Source organism: Symphodus melops (genome assembly GCF_947650265.1).
Source record: "Symphodus melops genome assembly, chromosome: 2".
Taxonomy (NCBI): Eukaryota; Metazoa; Chordata; class Actinopteri; order Labriformes; family Labridae; genus Symphodus; species Symphodus melops.
In genome coordinates, this window is record NC_136692.1 from 1,472,758 (window position 1) to 1,479,266 (window position 6,509).

At 37.5% G+C, this 6,509-nt stretch overlaps 1 long non-coding RNA gene across 3 annotated transcripts; it reads right to left on the reverse strand.

The window, feature by feature from the left end:
* Positions 1-597: 597 nt before the first annotated feature.
* Positions 598-4,485, reverse strand: LOC306818587. 3 transcript variants are annotated; one of them, XR_013778301.1, is made up of 6 exons: positions 4,471-4,485; positions 4,171-4,337; positions 3,092-3,194; positions 2,666-2,749; positions 1,287-1,322; positions 598-773 (listed from the first exon to the last, which is right to left on the reverse strand). It is a non-coding gene; the product is annotated as an uncharacterized lncRNA (long non-coding RNA). The 3 variants fall into 3 exon arrangements; XR_013778302.1 differs by lacking the exon at positions 4,471-4,485 and having other exon boundaries at positions 4,171-4,387; XR_013778303.1 differs by lacking the exons at positions 1,287-1,322; positions 4,471-4,485 and having other exon boundaries at positions 4,171-4,382.
* Positions 4,486-6,509: the final 2,024 nt, after the last annotated feature.

Genomic DNA, 6,509 nt, shown 5'->3' on the forward strand with positions numbered 1-6,509 from the left:
TTTTGCTCACCAAAGTGAGACTGAAAAGTTCGAGCACTTGTTTTTAAAGGTTTCCATTAAATGTGTGACAGAGACACCAAATCAATGGCAGAATACATCACTGCACAGGATTCAACTGTTGACTGGACTGCAGAGTTGCATCCTGTGTAATGATGTATTCTGCCATTGACATTAAATGGAAAACTTTAAAAACAAATTAAAAATTTTAAAAAGCGTGAGTAATTTTAAGTCAAATATTTGTGTAACCTTTGAACATTGAGCAATATGATTTTCAAACATTTTTTAGCTCACCAAATGTTGTTTAGTTGTAGTAATGCCACACTAACATGGTGTGATGAATTAAATCATCATTTTAATCCAAGCTTTTGAACAACCACATTTTTGTAGTTTTATATGGTTATAAAAAAATCTGTGGAATATTCAAATCTCGAAAACCCCAAAACTCGCAGAAACAACAGGAAACTGTTCAAAACAAAAGCCTGACTAAATCTTTCGTATCGTTTTGAGCTGCTGTGATTCGATTTTTAACATATATAATAATATATAATAATATACATATATATATATATATATATATATATATATATATATATATATATATATATAATACTTCACAGCCCTGCAGCTTCTTGTCTTCAGCTCTTGCAGTGATGTCTCGATGCGATCCAAACAGTCTGCTTTACCAGGAACTTTCCCCGAGTCTATGAACACCTTTAGTGTTTTTTCCACTGCACGAACTTCAACAGGTGTCCACATCCTCTTCTTTGAGGTTTCTATGACAGGAAGACAGAAAAAAGACAATTAGATCTATAGACCCCATTGCTAGTCTCACTCAAACTCAACACATTCACATTGTCTCAACGTCAGATTTCAAAGAGCAACCAGCTTTAATAGTTGATCAGATGTGTAATTACATCAAGCGATGTCCTGAAAGCTGATAATATGATAGAAACTAAAATGGACTACATCACCAGTTGTCCTGACTGATGTGGTACTAAACCAGTTACGTATTTGTTTTGGTGTTTTTCTACAAATGCACCAATTAAAGTTACTATTCAAAGTAATAACTATACGGCAGCTGTTTAAACTGAGCCAGGTATAGAAGATCATTTTAGCTTGTTTATCTTGTTTTCCATGTACAATCTTTCATTTCTTATCGTATCCATCATACAGGATAAGAAATGTACCAACTACAACTTGTCTTAATAATGCTAATAATAAAAATATCTGCTAAGTGGATCTGTATTGAAAAAGGTAATAGGCAAACAGTCCAGCTTGTGTCATACCTGTAGCAGAAGATTCATCTTGCTGTGCTCTGTCATCTATTTGGGGTCCTAAGAAAAGAATAAAGAATAAACTGACCTAAGAAATAAGGTCAGCTTAAAGCAGGTTTTCTGTGTCAGGCAGCAGCTCTACCATCCAGCTGAAAGTATCCCATCAGTAATAACACAGGTTATGAACTCCATTCACACATTTCTGATCAATCGTCTCATTAAAAACATTATTTAGCTAATTTTGGAATACTAACACATGATTATATTAATGTTTCTGCTTTTGTAAAATAAAGTTACAAACAAGAAGCAAGAGGGAGAGCAAAATGTCAGTTAGTGTATAAAATACCTTCTTCATGATCATCAGTGATGGATAAAAATAAAATGCAGAAATGCAGCACTGTTATTTTGTGAATGTTAACTTAGTGCTGTGTCGTATACTGGTGTCCACATTATAATAATAACATAATTTAAAGTAATATAACTTGATTTCTTTCAATTAATTTGGATTTTTTCCAATACAGAATATGCTGATAAAATCAAAAGAAACTAAATATCAATAAAATGACTTTGTGTTTTCTGTAAGACAGCTGAACAATGTGAGCTCGTAAAAGAAATTGAGAAAACCAAGTTTAGGCAGTAGCTTATAGTCCTACAATGAAAATGTTCTTGACCACATTGTTCAGTCTATTAAGCAAAAAGTAAACTGCTTCTTTTACATGGCAGACACAATATGCTCCGTTATAGTTCACAGTATGGATTAAGAGCTCCCATAATGCTGTTTTAAACACACAGTGTTCACCTGCCACATTTTCAACAAGAAATGCCAAACGAATGAAAGATAATGAACATCGTGATGTAAATTCAGACAGTGGGCTTTTTCCCAAAGAAGCTACAAGGCAGCAATGGTAGTAATGTATGACGTGGTTAGCGTTGCTTTCCCGGGTTTGTATTTGACACGCACACCATACATTAATGTACATTTTTATGTACGTGAGAGAAACTTTGCCAGTGGTGGGTGTGTGGTGTGGGATTTTCACATTGATGTGAATGCATAGGCACCAACTTTAATTACAGGCAAATCAGCGCTATTGTTTAACAAAACAATCCCTCCCAACCCCACACACCATATCAGCATCACAGGTCAAAATCACAGGTTTGAAATGAAAAATATATATATCATAAAATGCATTAAAATTGTAATCCTGCAAAATAATCCCAAATTTACTAAATGTCATTGTCAGCTGATGTCATTGTCAGCTGTTTTTTTTCTGTAACTGTAGTACAGTTACCTTTTTTATTGCATCATAATCACATAAGGTCGTTACATGTATTCCGTCACTCCCGAGCCCGATCATGCATTATGTGTGTGGAGTGGACTTCCTTGAGCTGACCGAGCTGTTGGAGGCTGGCACTAACTCGGATGTCTTATCCTGTGGTGACGTACAGTCCCTTTCTTGGTATGGCAGTCCTGAGGACTAAAATGTAGACACCTGCATGACCTAAAAAAATAACACACAACTAAAACATATTGTGTAAGAGGCCCTCTGAAATAAGTTAGACTCATTATACAACATCAAGCTTTCAAATGTTTGCATGAACAATTTTCCCCTGTGTTTACTATCTGCCGCAGATAGGTGCATGAGGAATTATACAATTATACAATTTCTACCATAATATAAATTACCTAAAAAACTGCAGGGCTAGTGATATTCTTAATGTTCTTTTCTGGCAACAACTGAGTACAGTTTGCTTGCGTTCTTACCTTCATGCGATCAATATTATATCAGATGTGAATAACAAAGACCAATCATCTTTACCTCGGTTTGGTGATCCACATACTCCATGTACTTGGATAAGCATTTATCATGATGATCCCTCAAACGCTGTAAGCATGCAGAATACATGGATAGAGTACTCTGTCTGCAGGACATAAAAACAACAACAAAACCATCAGGGAGTGCAGGTACATTTTTACTGGAGTTATGTCACTGGTCTGATGCAGCTGACAAGCTGCTTTGTTTACATCACATGCACATTAACTTGCATATTAACACAGCAGACTGAGGGTATCTGCTGTTAGCTACACACACAGACTGTATATATAAAAAAAAAAAAAAAAAAAAAAAAATATATATATATATATATATACTGTGTTGGCTTGTTTCGTGCAGGTAACAAGCCGTCTGGGCTGCTGTCAAAACAGACTGCGTGGAAGGCAGTAAATCTTGCGAACTGGATCCTTTAATTTCTTTACAGACAAGGTGAAAAGTATGGCACGAGACCAGAAGGGGTCGTGCATAAACACAAAACACCTTCGTCTCCTATATTTCCCATAAACCATTGTGCTTAAAGGAGCAGGCTCAGGCCGGTAACACATGGCTAGACTGTATGTAAACGGCCAAAATACACCTGATGCGTTTCCGGTCCTGCTCCGGTTGTCTAACTTGGTTTCAATTAAAGTCAATGTGTGAACTCACACTGGATCCGCTCCATCGTCAGCAGTTTCACACAGCACACTATCAATAAATATTATCCTTATCCTGATCCTTACTGAAGAGTGAAAATAATTTGTTGTCCATGGTGCTACTGCCAGTTTCAATTGAATGATTTAGGTGCCAGAGCTTAGCTCCAGAGTCCCACTTTAACCCCTGGAAATATCCGTGCAAAAATCTAATTTATCAGAAAAAATTTACAAACATTGTCTGATGAGAAGCTAACACATGTTGACTTTCTAGCTACTATAGAAATGAGTGAGGTCTTAGCAGCTAACGCGCTAGCCACAATGCTAATTGTTATTTCTAGCTAATATAAAAACTAGTGAGCTCTTAGCAGCTAACACGCTAGCCAAAATGCTCATTATTAATAATAATTTATGTGACAAAAACTGTAAACTTACTTAGTTTTCCCGTGTGTTAATGTTTTCCTCCGTTTGCTGTGTCCACCTGTCTCCATCCTCTCTCCAACCTGACTGACCTTCTCCTCACTTTCCGTTAGGTTGTGTGAGTCGGGGAGGGGCAGAGGTCAGATGGGGACTGCGCATGTCAGGAAGTGTGTCCGACCCCCCTGTCATTACATCATTAAAACAAACTAGAAATAAAATATTTCAGATAATTATCCTACAATATAACTTAATTAATTAATGTCATCATCCTGTTTAGAAAATAAAATTATGATCCTGTCTGTTTTAAAAACCCACACTGTCACTCTGAGTGGGGGATGGGCATAGGTGCGTTGGGGACCGCAAAAATCTGGATGTGTGTGTCAAGTTGATCATATTTACTGTGTCGAATGCGCAGGGTTTTTTTTTTAACCCTTTACAGGGCATTCATTAAAATACTTTGAAATTCCAAAATTCAACCTCATAGTGTTATTCAGGGACATAACAGAATTTCATTACTGTCATAACATTTAAAAAGAAATGTTTTTAAAAAACAGGAGCCTTTGAGCTGTCAGAGGTCAAAGGCCAAATCGCCACCCTTTAAATGCTTATAATAGCAAAACGGCTGCGCCGATTCTCTTGAAAATGTATATCTTGGTAACACTCTGCACGACAAACAAGCCTGCAGGGTTGATGCATTTCTAAAAAAATCCCTTTCTTGGAAAAAACACACTATAACCCAGCTTTACACACACTTGGAGAAAAGTTTTCAACTTTATTTCACCAGAATATGTTGAAGCACATGACAGAGATGCAGAATCTACATTTTCAGACTCATAACTGCTCCACATGAGCTCTAATGGCAGAAAATCATGATTTTGTTGTTTTCCTCAGAATGCATGAGTCATTCATTTGGGCTACTTCTATTGATTTCTGATAGATACTGTACAATACAGCTTGAACTTACCCTTTCAATTTCTTCAAAATTGTTGTTCCTCTGAATCTGATTCAATCATAACAGTTGCCTTTTATAGTGTATTCCTCATAGAATTTAGTATTAGCATTGAATGGTTACATATACTGTACATAGTCATTAAAGTCCCTCCAAAGAAAGGACTTGTTTTGCTATCATTTACTAAACTTCCTGAATTTATTGAGGTAAGAAAAGCAAAACGATATTACAAAAGTATATATATATATGAGTCAATAATAAAACACCAATATTCAGTTTTATTATGATGATGATGATTATTATTAGAATTTTTATTATCATGCCAGATGACTGTCTTGCTTGGGCTTGGGACAAGATAATCTCTCCTTTTCCCTTGCTCCTCCTCTCCTGTTCCTCTGCTCCTCTGCTGTTCCTCTGCTCCTCCTCTCCTATTCCTCTGCTCCTCCTCTACTGTTCCTCTGCTCCTCCTCTACTGTTCCTCTGCTCCTCCTCTACTGTTCCTCTGCTCCTCCTCTACTGTTCCTCTGCTCCTCCTCTACTGTTCCTCTGCTCCTCTACTGTTCCTCTGCTCCTCCTCTGCTGTTCCTCTGCTCCTCCTCTACTGTTCCTCTGCTCCTCCTCTACTGTTCCTCTGCTCCTCCTCTACTGTTCCTCTGCTCCTCCTCTACTGTTCCTCTGCTCCTCCTCTCCTGTTCCTCTGCTCCTCCTCTACTGTTCCTCTGCTCCTCCTCTACTGTTCCTCTGCTCCTCTGCTGTTCCTCTGCTCCTCCTCTACTGTTCCTCTGCTCCTCTGCTGTTCCTCTGCTCCTCCTCTACTGTTCCTCTCCTCCTCTACTGTTCCTCTGCTCCTCCTCTCCTGTTCCTCTGCTCCTCCTCTACTGTTCCTCTGCTCCTCCTCTGCTCCTCCTCTACTGTTCCTCTGCTCCTCCTCTACTGTTCCTCTGCTCCTCCTCTGCTCTCTCATCTGCTCTCTCAAGCACAACTGGGAAGAAGACAAATAAAAAGCTTTTGTGTAACTCAAATATTTTTTTTTTTAACTTTTACTTTTTTGAAATTTGTTTTAACAACATTCCATAATTTAAAAACGACCCAGTTGGGCATGATTAATAATATTATCAGCTATAATTATCAGTTTTTTGTGTTGAGTATGATCATGAAAAAGCTATAAAATGTTATTTTGTTGGTTAAAATATAATTTGTGATGAGTGTTTTCTAATGCATAGACTCAACGCATATTCAGAATTCATCCATTTAATATGATTTACACCCTTACACACTTTGAATTTAGCCGTTTAATGTGATGTATACCCTTACACACACTTATACACACACACACACACACACACTTTGTGTCAGGAAAAGGTCCCCACCCGTCAAACTGACAGACTGCAGTACCTGTGTGTAT